The following is a 13523-nucleotide window of genomic DNA, read 5'->3' on the forward strand; positions in this document are numbered from 1 at the left end:
TGGGGACTCTCAGTGTCTGATCGTTGCACCATGCCATGCCTCTTCCACTGTCAACTGTGAAGAATGGAGCTTTAAGGAAAAGCCAGCCCCTGCCCTGAAGAATCCTGCACTCTGAATGCTGGCTGTAGCAGTGCTTCGCTGGAGGGAAGGTGCTAGCTTCGAGGGGGCTCTACATGTGCTGTGTTCTCACTGGCAGCTCTTCTAACCTGAGACCCACTTTTCAGCATTGCCTTCAGACTCATTATGTCCTTCTTGGGGACAAGGACAGTGGTTTCTACACGAATATTCCCTGTAATAAAACTGTACCTAAAATACCCCCCTCTTCTCAGTTGCATTCATTCATATCTCCCTGCTAATTTCCTTTAGAGCACTTTTCATAGAATAAAATGATCTTCATTTGTTTACTTGCTCATTGACCGTCTCTCCCTAAAAATGGAAGACCCATGAGATCAAATCCCTCTTATTTTACTCAAATGCTTTATTCCCAAGGTATAGAGAGGTCCTGCTATAAAGCACTCAATGCTATTAATTGAACGAACAAATGAATGAATGAATAGCATAGGAGGGACCTCAGAGAAGTAGGTCAGTCAATACCTGTCTTCCTTACTCAGAGGTAAGGAAGGTTTTATTCTCGCAAAAGACTTCCTGTCCCCAGGTGTATCAGCCTTAAATATCATTTGGTTTTTTTCATAATTGTTCAAGTAACAGTCATGTTAAAATTGGTCTGTCCTTAGAAATTGGTTCAATTTTGAACTTACCACATTGTCTTATAATTAATTGCCTGTGAATCTTCCTTCCATGGTAGCAGGAGCTATGTTTTATTCAACTTTGTATTCCCAGAACTTATCATACTTCTTGGCACAGGAAGTTTTATTATATATATTTTTTTAGTAGATAAAAGAACGAATAGCAAGAAGACAGCTCAATTACCCTATAGAAGTGAACACTTTATTGTGCAGTGCTTTTGATATACAGATCTTTCTCAAGTTACGACAGGGTTAAGTCCCTATAAACCCATCATAAGTTGAAAATATCAAGTCAAAAATACATTTAATACGCCTAATCTACCGACCGTCATAGCTTAGCCTTGCCTACCTTAAACGTGCTCAGAACATTTACGTTAGCCTACAGTAGGGCATAATTATCTAAAACAAAGCCTATTTTATAATAAAGTGTTGAATATCTCATGTAACTTATTGTGTCCTGTACTGAAAGTGAAAAAGAGAACGGTTGTATGCTTACAGAACGGTTGTCGGTGTATGGATTATTTATCCTCAGGTCTGTGGCCGAGAGGGAGTTGCAGCTAGCTGTCACTGCCCAGCATCATGAGAGAGTATCTGACCACACATCACTAGCCTGGGAAAAGATCAAAATTCGAAGTACAGTACCTACTGAATGCATATCACTTTCACACCACCAGAAGTCGAACCATTGTAAGTTGGGACCGTCTGTATTTGATACTGGTTAAGAACTTGAGCTTTGCCGTCTCAGACTCTGGAGCTGAATCCTCACCCTGCTCCTCTGACAAGGAGCATGATTATTGTATGATAACTAAGCTGTAATATCAGCTAATATCCAACCAGGGAAAGAGAACCACTCTTGCTATTTCAAGTAAAGAGGGACTTAACGCAGGAAAATGTTTACAACGATGCGGAAAGGGCTGAAGGAGCAAAAGAGAAGAAAAGATTGTTACCCCTAAATCAGCTAGTTTTCTACCCGCCCCTGTGAACGCTGACCTGTTAGCTGTTGTTACCGAATTGTGCCACTGCAGTCAGCAGGATCCCCGAAGCCGCCCCCCCCCCCCGCCCCCACCGCCCCCAGAGCTCGCCAGACCCCATCCATGTGGCTGGAGCCCACAGTAGCCTGTCTTAAATCCCCCGCCCCTTGCTAATGTCTCTGCAAAAGTGGACAAAGACGGTTCCTCCTTCCTTCCACCCTCCGATCTCCCTCAGTGCCTCCCGTTGGTAAAATTAAATAAGCTCACTGATGGTAGAGTCTGGGAGATGCAGTTTTCAGTCTCCAGCTCAGTGGTCCAGAGCAGCACTTCTCACACCCTGTCTTCTGGGGGGTCTGGTTAAAATGCAGATGCTCGTCTTAGCAGATTGGGTGTCAGGTGATGCTAATGCTTCCAATCTTCATACCACACTCTGAGTTGTAGGAGACCTTTGAGGATGCTCTCAAGGCGGCTGCAATGGTGAGTCAGTGACAAGCCAGCACATCTTGGGCACACATTTTTCTCTCTGAGCTTTGATTTCCGGTGAATAAAATGGAGATAATAACATCTGTCTTATTTTTCCCAGGTGCTGGTTAACTTCAGGCTGCCTCGTGATTCCTCAGAAAGTTACTGAAAAATAGAGATTTCATGTTTTTAACCCAGAGATTCTGACTCAATAGGTCTTGATTAGGACTCATTGTAATAAAGTTCCTCAGCTGATGCTGGTGAGCAATGAGGTTTGGGAAGACTTGTTTATCTCGTAGGATTACGGTGAGCATTAAATCAGGCATCATGCAAACATTTATCACAGTGCCTATTGCATAATAAGATAAATAACTGCTTGCTATCGTTACGATCGTTGTAATTATTAACTCTAACGGAGAAGATGCATGTGAAAGCATCTAGCCCAGTGCCTGCCACACGTTCCCCACAGTCCAGACTGGTACCCAGCGGGAGTGTAAAAATGACTTAGTAATTGACTGGCTGGCAGCGCATGTATTTTCACTTTGGCTGATTACAAAATATAAGACCACGTTTTAAATGATCTATAAGACACATTCAGCATGTCGAGTGTGAAATTCTATGAAAAATACCGAATCTCATTATGAGGACATGGTACAAATGGCTTCCTAGGCAGATGGTTGGAAGGTTCTCTTCCTAGAAGGATGTCTCAAATCTGAGCAAGAGAATATTTGCCTTGAACCTTGTTGGACCATGTCGGCAGCAGAGGGAATTCTGGACAACGTGGTCTGTTCATGCTCTTGGTCTGCCTCACTCCATATGACTCTGAATTTATAGATCTGATCTGTCAGGGATTTTTTGGGTAAAATTACAAGGTGTGTCTTATTGTTTTCTTTCTCTGCTGTCTGGTGTTTTTGCTTAGGAAGAATGTTTTTAAGACTCCAGAATGTCAAGGTTGGGGGGAGGGGTGTGGGCGGGATCAATCTCAAATAGAATCTCAAATAGAAATTGTGTGTCATGTGCTTTTAAAAAAATCTGTAGAATTTCTCCCAGATGAATGATATCAAAAATGCACCCTGTGAAAAAAGTGCTTCATTAAAAGGCATGAAGGAATAATGAGATGGTAATAACACCATTTGGAACAAGATATTGTACAAAATATTTATTTATTTATTTATTTTAAAATAATTTTTACTTATTTATCTATTTATTTGGTTGTGCCAGGTCTTAGTAGCAGCAGGTGGGCTCCTTAGTTGTGGCAGGCGGGCTCCTTAGTTGTGGCATTTGAACTCTTAGTTGCAGCATGCATATGGGATCTAGTTCCCTGACCAGGGATCGAACCCAGGCCCCCTGCATTGGGAGTGTGGAGTCTTAATCACTGTGCCACCAGGGAAGTCCATACAATATATTTTAAAGGCAAAAGAAAAAGGTAAACCATGCAATGAAATCGCTAGGTTGAACTTGGGCAAACTTCTGCTGTAGAGTACACTCTGCAGCAAGTATCTGATCTTGCACTTCTATCTCATTATCCTGGTGAGGACTTTTCCCTCATTTTCAAGACCTGGTAGCTACTAATATCTCAGACAGATGAAGAAATACTGAAGGTGTCTGCACCGCATGCATGAGAGTCAAACAAAGAGGCTTGAATCCCAGTTTTCCCATTTATTAACTGGGACAAGTGGCTAGTTTTCTTGCATTTCAGTTTTCCAATGTATAAAATGTGGTTGAATGATTAAGCATATGAAGTACCTGGCACAGAAGAGAAGTTTACTAACTCCTAGGCATCTTTCTATATCCTTTCCAATAGACAGAGGACTTCAAACAACTTATCATCTTTGCTGCCATTTCCTTGTCTGTTCAACAGAAGTCATAATCCATGCCCTAGTTTAATTATTAGGTTGTTGGAAAGTCAGGGATACAGGGGGACATTTTGAGAAGGACTGATCACATACATGGGAGGCAACGGCACCATCTGTTTCATGGTTTCTCACTGCCCTTGAGGGAACAAGGGCTCATAGCAACTCTTCCCCCGACTAGTGTGGGTTAGTGACCCCACGTTCAGCCCTCTGGGAGCCTTTTCATTTAAGAACAGGAGATAAAGGAAAGGTTCACCTGGAGAAATAATTCATCATCAGTGGAGTACTCAAACCAATGGAGTAAATTTTTCTAGCTCAAGGCATTTTCCAAGGTCTTCAAATTAGACCAGTGTAGCTGACGCCATGAAACATACCCAGTTAGGTAACTGCTGACACACACATTTTTCTTTCTGTAAATGGTTTCCAAAAATTCACATTTGAAATTTCAAGCACAGTTCAGGGGAGCCCTATATTTCATTATTCTCAGGTAAAAATTTGAGAAAATGGTTTCTTTGCTAACACAGAAATGGGGATTAAGTGCATAAAAACACAGAATTATGCATTTCTTTTAAGACTCCCATACAATAAAACTTTCCAAAACTATGTTTTATATACCACCTATTTGGTGTTATGTAATAGGATTTTCTTTCAAAAAAAGATTCTGTGGTGAAATTAATTCAGGAAACACTGAGTTAAAACACAGTCAGAAGTCTGCAGTATTTCTCAGAAAATTGCTTTATAAATTTATAAGAGCAGGTACAGTGTTCAGCCGTCCCCACTCTTATTTAGTTATTGAATTTCACTGTGAAACTGTGTCCCTAGGAAACTTGCTACTCAAAGTATGATTTTTGAACAAACAGTATCAGATTTACGTGCAGCTTGTTAGATATGCAGACCCCCAAGTCCCATCCCAGTCTTCCTGAAACACATTTTAGCAAGAAGCTTGGTGATGTGAGTACATATTAAAGATTGAGAAGCATTGCCTCATGCTACTACACACATTGGCTACAAATTATGGAGTAGTGATTAGGTGCACACAAGGGCTTTTCTGAAGATCCCTCCAAGTGTATAGATTGAATAATAGCCAGCTGAATGCTAGAGATAGAAACCACCTTGGAAATCATCTACTTCAAAGGACTGCAAACCACCTTTTAGTGGCATTAATGGGATGTTCCATGGAAAACCCTATAAGAAGGAGAAAATAATCAGAACTCTTCTGGTTGAAGCCAGGGATGGCTCCTTCTCTCCTGACACTCTTGGTTCTTCATCTGTTGAGTAATTTAAAAATTTCATCCTGGAGATGTTAATGTTATATTTGGAGATCCTAGATTTGATTACTTGTGTGTTTTGTTTAATCAGGCACTTAATTTGATTAGATTCAAACAGCAAACTCTACCTCTTGGGTGGTAGTTCAAATTTAAGCTCATTTGTTTTCTTCTTAGCTAGAATTTGTCCCATACTTGCGTAGTTCATGAGTCACCCAAGAGATTGGGAAGTTTATACTTAGAAATTCAGGCTCCCCTTTCTGTCTCCCTCCTTCTAATTATCTTCCCTCACTTTCTGGTCAATGTGGTCACTTCTATCTCTGTCCTCTGGTTTTACAGCCCAGAAAGATGGTAGATTTCATTTGGTTTTGATCTTAGAATTTTTAAGAAATGTTTAGTGAGGTGTTTTGCTTTTTTGCTTCGCTTTGTTTTTGTAGACATGCAAAATGGCACTGCCTCTGGCGTGACTTCAAGTCACTTGCTCCTTGCCGTCCTCTTTCCTCTAGAATTAGTCTGCTTCTGGTCCCTCTCCAGTAACTCTAGGTCATGTTTTATCTTTTTCCTGCACAAGTGATTGCAGTTATTTGTGAGAGAATCATGGCTGTAGGAGGCCCCCCCTCCTTTTTTTTTTTTTCTTTGAAAATGCCTTTATTTCACTAAGTATAGAATTTTAGCCTTCTCTGATCTCCTTTCACTTCTTTTTTTTGTTTTTATTTTATATTGGAGTATAGTTGATTTACAATGTTGTGTTAATTTCAGGTGTACAGCAAAGTGATTCAGTTATACATATACATGTATCTATTCTTTTTCAGATTCTTTTCCCATACAAGTTATTACGGACTATTGAGTAGAGTTCCCTATGCTATACAATAGGTTCTTGTTGATTATCTGTTTTATATATAGTAGTGAGTATCTGTTAATCCCAACCTCCTAATTTATCCCTCCTCCACCACCTTTCCCCTTTGGTAACCATAAGTTTGTTTTCTAAGTCTGTTGGTCTGTTTTTGTTTTCTAAATAAGTTCATTTGTATCATATTTTTGGATTCCACATATGAGTGATATCATACGATATTTGTCTTTGTCTGAAATGGGCAGAAGATCTAAATAGACATTTCTCCAACAGAGACGTACAGATAGCCAAAAAGCCCTTGAAGAGATCCTTAACATCGCTAATTGTTAGAGAAATGCAAATCAAAACTACAATGAGGTATCCCCTCACACCAGTCAGAATGGCCATCATCAAAAAGTCTGCAAACAATAAATGCTGGAGGGGGTATGTGAAAAGGGAATCCTCCTAAGCTGTTGGTGGGAATGTAAATTGGTACAGTCACTATGGAGAACAGTGTGGAGGTTCCTTGAAAAACTAAAATTAGAACTACCATATTATCCAGCAATCCCACTTCTGGGAATATATTCGGAGAAAACCATAATCTGAAAAGTTACATGCACCCCAATGTTCACTGCAGCACTATTTACAATAGGAGCTCCTTCCCATATTCCTCCTTCCCCTTCCCTCTATAAATGCCTAAAGCAAACTCTAATCTCGTAGTTTAGTCAAATCATGACTCAACAATCTATTGAACCAAGATTTTATGGACAGTATAATAGTATTGGGTGAGGGGTGGGGAGAGGACAGAAGTTCAAAATAGGATAAAACCTTTAGTGTTTTAGTCTATTCTTCTAAGAGTTGGGTTGGCTTAATATTTCATCTTAGGTTGGCTACGATCCAGGGTGATAAGTGTTCTTTCCTGGGAGACCAGTAAACGGGATTCTATTCCCAGTTCCATCATTAACTAGCTATGTAGCCTTGTATACATCATCTTACTCCTCTGGGACTCAGTTTTCTCATCTGAAATAAGAGCTAGTGGTTCTAGGGAATCTGATTTCCTGTTATGTTTAATGCTCTCTCATTTTACCAAAGCAAAGTGGCTAATTCTTGGACCCCAGATGCCTGGAGAGTTGGAATTAGGATACTTTACGCTCTTGATTTTTCACATTCAGGGTTATTAAACACAGCATCACACTGTGAAGACACTAAGAAGAGGTCTTTTGTTCCTCAGAGCTTAACATGCAGCACATTGGTTCTTCTAATTGGGTTCAGGTCATTCTGAACAACCTCTTACACTTTCAGAGTGGGATCAGAGAAAGCCTGGCAGACACAGGGGATTGCATAGACATACGGGAACAAATTCAGGCTATAAACCTGAGTTCATTTATAGTTCCAAAACCAGAGCTCAGGATTAAGTACAACTTAATTTAGTTCTTCATGGAGGGTGTGTTTTGAAGTCATAAATATCAGGGTCTATATCCTATTTCCCACCTAAGAACTGTGTGTCTTGGGCAACTTATTTCCACTTTCTGAGCATCAGTTTCCTCAGGTGTAAAACTGAAATAACAATCTCTATAGTTTATGTAGAGCTATGAGGACACAATTAGTAACATATTCAAAAGATCTAGTACAATGCCCAACATGTAGTTTGTTTGTTTTTTTTTGCGGTACGCGGGCCTCTCACTGTTGTGGCCTCTCCCGTTGTGGAGCACAGGCTCCGGACGCGCAGGCTCAGTGGTCATGGCTCACGGGCCCAGCCACTCCGCGGCATGTGGGATCTTCCCGGACCGGGGCACGAACCCGTGTCCCCTGCATCGGCAGGCGGACTCTCAACCACTGCGCCACCAGGGAAGCCCTTCTACACCATTCTTGACAGTCTGATAAAACTATGCTTGAACAGTTACAGTCTAGGAAACAGTACTAACCAAGGCATCAGTTCCTACACTGGACAGCTATTTATCAGTAGAAATCTCTGTGTCTCAAGAACAAATCTGTTTTTACTTCTGCCTTAAGGTACTTCAAATAAGTGATGTAATACTATCTCCCTCCAACCATGCTGCAAAGTACTAAAAACTCCCCGAGGTTGAACATCCTCGGTTCTTCTGTTTTTATGTGACGTGTTTTAGTCTATTCCCTGCCCCCTCTCATATGGTCAACTTATCCAAAATGGGTCAAATTATTGTAGTTAAACACAATAAGTCAGGTGTGTCTACCAGCACATAACAAAATACAACTGCTAGTTCTTTCATCATTTTACATATCTAAGAAAATAATTTAAATATTTAATCCAGGGAAATTAAATCAATGTATGTGTAGTGAACATGTATGGTTTGCTTCCCTGGAGTATTTTCCCACTTCATGAGGGGATGGACTCAATTGTTATTTGGAGATGCCCACTCCCCCACTCTCATGTTGTGTGGTTTAAGTTAAGCTCACCCCTAGTCCTAGAGAAAGAGGATATGAAACATACCCACCCCATGATAACTGGCCCAGTGGGGGGCCCACGACCTAAACCAATCCAGTCAGAGTGCACTTCATGACTTCAATTGGTCCCACTTCACATGGTCGTTTTTATGCTGGATTTAAACCGAGTAGGATGCAGCCTAAGAACTGCATTGAGTTAGGTGGTGCCTCTGAGATCCTACTGGAGAATGAGATCAGCACAGAGAAAGCAGAGCCAAGATCCAGAGAAGAAGAGAAACCCAGTCCTGCTGGCATTGTTTAGGTACCTGTGCAACCACACTTGAAGTCAAATTGATTCCTGAAGTCAAGTTGATGAGTCACACAAAGCAATACGTTCCCTTCTGTAGTCGAGTCAGTTTAAATCAGGTGTTTTATTACTTTAGACTGAAATAATCCCAATTAATAATAGACTGGAGTCCATTCAAGATCTTGGGAAAGAAAATTAAAGATTGTCTTGGTTCTGGTGCAAGCTTATAGGCAATTTTCTGAGTCTATTTAGACTTGGATAAAATGGGCACTTCATGTCCATTCTCAGAGGAAATCCAAAGATGTGTCCACAGAGACCTTCAAGAAAACTTGTGAGAATGGCATTCATAGAGGCATATTACTAACAGAAATTAATCCTGTCTTTCCTTTGTTGATGGATCAAATATATAAGATTGGAAGATGCTACACGGAGGCAACAGCGGACTGCCTCTCAAGAACTGGAGAATAAAACCATTGCACTCTTGGAACATAAGCTGGTACCTAATACATAATGTGCCTTTAGGAAATGTGAATTGAATGAACAAATGAGTGACTGAATATATTACCCTACAACTGCTCATTTTTCCAAACCTAGGTCTTCGGAATCAATACATATTCAAAGACAGAGAAATGAATATGATATTTACCCAGCCCACAGCCACCATGAGGAAGCTTTAATCTACTTACATGGTAATCCCCAAGGTACCCATGTAGATGATCTGGTGTGCGAGTCAGGAGAGGTCAGTGCCCTGGCAAAGAGGGTGTCGAGAAGACCAAAATATAGTTATCCATGAGACAGCAAAGCCACACCTACAATGCCCCTGTTTTCTCAAAGCCCTCTCTCACCTCCCAACACCATCTTACATCCAATGCCTTAGAAGTCTGAGGCAAGCAAAGGAGTGGGAATCTCAAGTTCTCTCTAGTAGAGCATCATCTATCTGCTCTTGAAAAGCTCCAGGCCTCGTGTGTCAGTGCAACAGCCCTTGGCTAATTACATCGGCTTTCTCCGACACAGAAGACTGAGTGAATTTTTACAAATGGAAATAATAAACCCAGAGGAAATATTATGAAAGTGAATGTAAACATTCAAATTGAATGTAATCATGAACAAGTCACAGCTTAGACTAATGGAGAATACATTATGCTGGAATGCAGACCTGGCTTTCTTCCTCAGCATGATTGCAGGGCGGGGGTGGTGGGAAGGGAGCCCCACGGAAGAGCCCACATGACTCTGGACTTTAGATATAATTCGATGAGCCATCACAAAATTGACCTCTGAACTTGACCATGAACGCAGGTCAACCACTTGAGCTGGAAAATAATAAAAAGTATATAACTTCTTTGCAGGAGCCATGCATTTCCTGTTCAAAAATCTCAGTTTTTCCCCCCTCCACTCTTTTCTGCTAATTCCTTGAGATGCATTTGACCCAGATTTGCTGATCTAAATACCATCATTTTTTCCTCCCCAAGATATTGCCAAATAGGAATTTTTGTTTTTCAAACCAGGTCTTTATTACTTCTTTATCGTCATGATTTTTTTTTTTCCTTTTATTTCTACTTAAATTGCAGGTTCAATTCAGTGACATCATCTTTTGGGCCAGTTACAGGCATTATCTGGAGCACATTCTCTTTTATCTAAAACACAAGAGTCTGGTAAAAGGTCACTAACTTTCAGACTTTCTTCTGAAGGGTGTGTCTCGTTTATACATTTTCCCCTGTTTGTGTATCTGAGATGAATGTTATCCATGCTCTCTACATTTCCCCCACCCAATCTTTCAAAAAGGGTATTCAAGTTTTCAAAGAAAGTCCGTCTCTACACAGGTAGATCACTTAAGTCACGTTCCCCATCCTGAAACACACACACATAGCCACATAAAATCTGGCTTCTCTCACTTCTGCATTGTTCATATCTTTAGCTTTCAACTACTCATCCCAACCTGTCTTGAGCCATACTAACTTTTGTGTAGACTTGACGCTGTGATCTTTCTTTCTCATCCTCTTAACCCACATGGCAGTAGGCACGCTGCAAGATGGCCTCCAATGAGTCTTGCTTCCTGATTTTCATGCTCTTGAATAGGGGTATAACTAAAGGAGTATTTCAAAATGACAGAGTATGGCTTTTAAGGCTAGGTCATAAAAGTCAGTGTGGCTTTAGCCTTGTCTTTTCTGGAATCACCCACTCTGTGAGATGCCAGCTGCCATGTTATGAGGACACTCAAGCAACCCTATGGAGACATCATATGGCAAGGTACTGCAGCCTCTTGTCAGCAGCCTGCAATCACTTGTGGAGCATGTGAGTGCACCATCTTCAAAGTGGATCCGCCAGCCCAAGGAAGCCTTCAAATGACTGCATCCCAGCCAAAATCTTGACTACAATTTCACAAGAGAGCCTGAGCCAGAAATACCCAGTCAAGCTGCTCCTGACGCCTGTAGGACGCCTGACCTACAAAAGCTGTGTGAGATAATAAATGTTTACTGCTGTTCTAAGCCACTGTGTTTTGGAGTAATTACACAGTAGCACACAACTAATGCGTGGGGACAATCTACGTTCTGCTTATCTAGCTTCGGCATTAGTTTTCTTGCTCAGACTGTGATGGAAAACAAACAAGCAACAATTTAAGTACTTTATTTATTTTTCAGTATCTATAACTTCAGTGAGTCATAATATGTATGCATTGCTATTTATCAATTGAATAATTGGAATAAAATCATACCTATGATGCAGTTTATATGAGAATTAAATAAGATAATGCATGTAAAAAGTTTATCAATGCCTGGCACATAGTTGACTCTAAAGAAATGTTATAATAATAACTAAAAATAATAATTATTATTAGTTATTATTATTTTATTACTAATATTCTGGTGCTCAGGCAATTAAGTTGTACAAGGTCATGGTAGGTAGTAACAGGTCATGACTCAGTCCCAAGTCTATTTCATTCTGTTATCCATGCTCATAATAACCAGTTGGGCTACAATCATATAATACTATACAGTCCTGTGGAGCCAAGCACTGTATGGGCCATTTGGGATAGAAAGGAATGCAACAAACATTCTTCTTCCTCAGGGTTTTATAGTGAAGTAAAGGCAACTTATATTTTATAAGTATAACCAATTCTGAAAAATAGCAGAATAGAAATCCATGCAGTGTGGAGTAAGGACACAAAGAAGAAAGTGACCAGTCAGCTAGTTGGGTTTAGTTTTACTTCCAGCCATTTTTGACCCAGTCCCATCTGGTCCTCATCTTCCTCAACCCATTTCCTACAGGTGTCCAGCCAACCGCACCAAACTGCTTAATGTCTCACACGCTCTCCTGCATCCTGACATCTCACAAACTAAAATGCTCACTCCCTTTATTCAGAAACCAGCACGCTTCACAGGGTACTGTGGCTTCTGAAGGGCAGCGCTCCTAGGTCTGTGATGACCAGCTTTGGGACAAACCTTGGTGGATGCCCGTTGGTGGCCTGAAGCCCCTGTGGCTCCTTGTCTTGGCCTCAGCACTAAGTGGAGGAGGGAGAAGATGAACATTCCAATAGCAGGAAAATGGTAGATAGGCAGCTTTCGACCATTAAGAACTAGCACAGTGATGTGGATGAAGTTTCACCCTTGGAAGGACTCTCCTTGAAAGACCCATCTTCTCTAAGAAACTTCCTCCAGAACCTCACTGTGGCTTAATCAAATTTAATTCTCCTGCCATAAAGAGAAAATGGGGGAAATCTTCTTATTCTTCAAAGGGGGGCCCAGAAATTGAACGTTTTGGTTTAGCTGTGAGTCTTTATTTTTAATACATGTAGCTTCCTATAGACATAGTGTGCTGAGCCAAAGAGTTTTCACATCCATCAGTGGCAGAGCTGGCCTACTCAGCCTTTGGTGGCCACTGGATAATTGCAAATGGGAACATCCCACAACATCATCTCCATTTTATTAAAAAAAAAAGACACAGAGGAAATAAAATAACTTTGCCAAAGATTACTCAACTATTAAAGCACAAAACTGGTATTTGAATCCCAACTCTAAGAGGATGGAGAATTAGATCCTATTCTAGGATTAGTGATCTGAAAATCTGGATTTCTGTAAAAAGATCATTCTCCGATCCTGAAGTGAATGTGTATATCAACAATTGTTACAGAAGTATTGATTATTCCAAAATCTCATTTCTTTTCTTAATTATACTAGGTGGTAAATAATAAAATCAAGAATATGGGGCTTCCCTGGTGGCGCAGTGGTTGAGAGTCCGCCTGCCGATGCAGGGGACACGGGTTCTTGCCTCGGTCCGGGAGGATCCCACATGCTGTGAAGCGGCTGGGCCCGTGAGCCATGGCCGCTGAGCCTGCACATCCAGAGCCTGTGCTCTGCAATGGGAGAGGCTACAACAGTGAGAGGCCTGCGTATGGAAAAAAAAAAAAAAAAAGAATATGAAAAATATCTGAAAAAACTAAAAAGATTCCTCCAGAATACTGAAAATCATGTTCGTGAATGGAAAAGAATCTGAATGTTTCCCTTACCTCCTCTTCTTTCTTTGTGATTTTTTTTTAAGAACTGAAGAATACCTTATATCAGCTTTCATAATTAATTTGAAGTAGAGCACACAAGTTCATGCAATAATAGTAGGAAAATGCATAAATAAATTATGGGTCAGGTAAGACATTTCCTGTCTCACCATGAAGTGTATAATTAAAGCAGAGTGT

General features: G+C 40.7%; 1 long non-coding RNA gene across 1 annotated transcript; it reads right to left on the bottom strand.

Moving 5' to 3' along the window:
- Nucleotides 1-959: 959 nt before the first annotated feature.
- LOC113633859 (uncharacterized) lies at nucleotides 960-13071 on the bottom strand. The gene is made up of 4 exons (XR_003438387.1): nucleotides 9993-13071; nucleotides 9523-9584; nucleotides 1985-2344; nucleotides 960-1356 (listed from the first exon to the last, which is right to left on the bottom strand). It is a non-coding gene; the product is annotated as an uncharacterized LOC113633859 (long non-coding RNA).
- Nucleotides 13072-13523: the final 452 nt, after the last annotated feature.

Source organism: Aethalodelphis obliquidens, unplaced genomic scaffold (assembly GCF_003676395.1).
Source record: "Aethalodelphis obliquidens isolate GAN/ISIS:26980383/991018 unplaced genomic scaffold, ASM367639v1 scaffold41, whole genome shotgun sequence".
NCBI classification, from domain to species: Eukaryota; Metazoa; Chordata; class Mammalia; order Artiodactyla; family Delphinidae; genus Aethalodelphis; species Aethalodelphis obliquidens.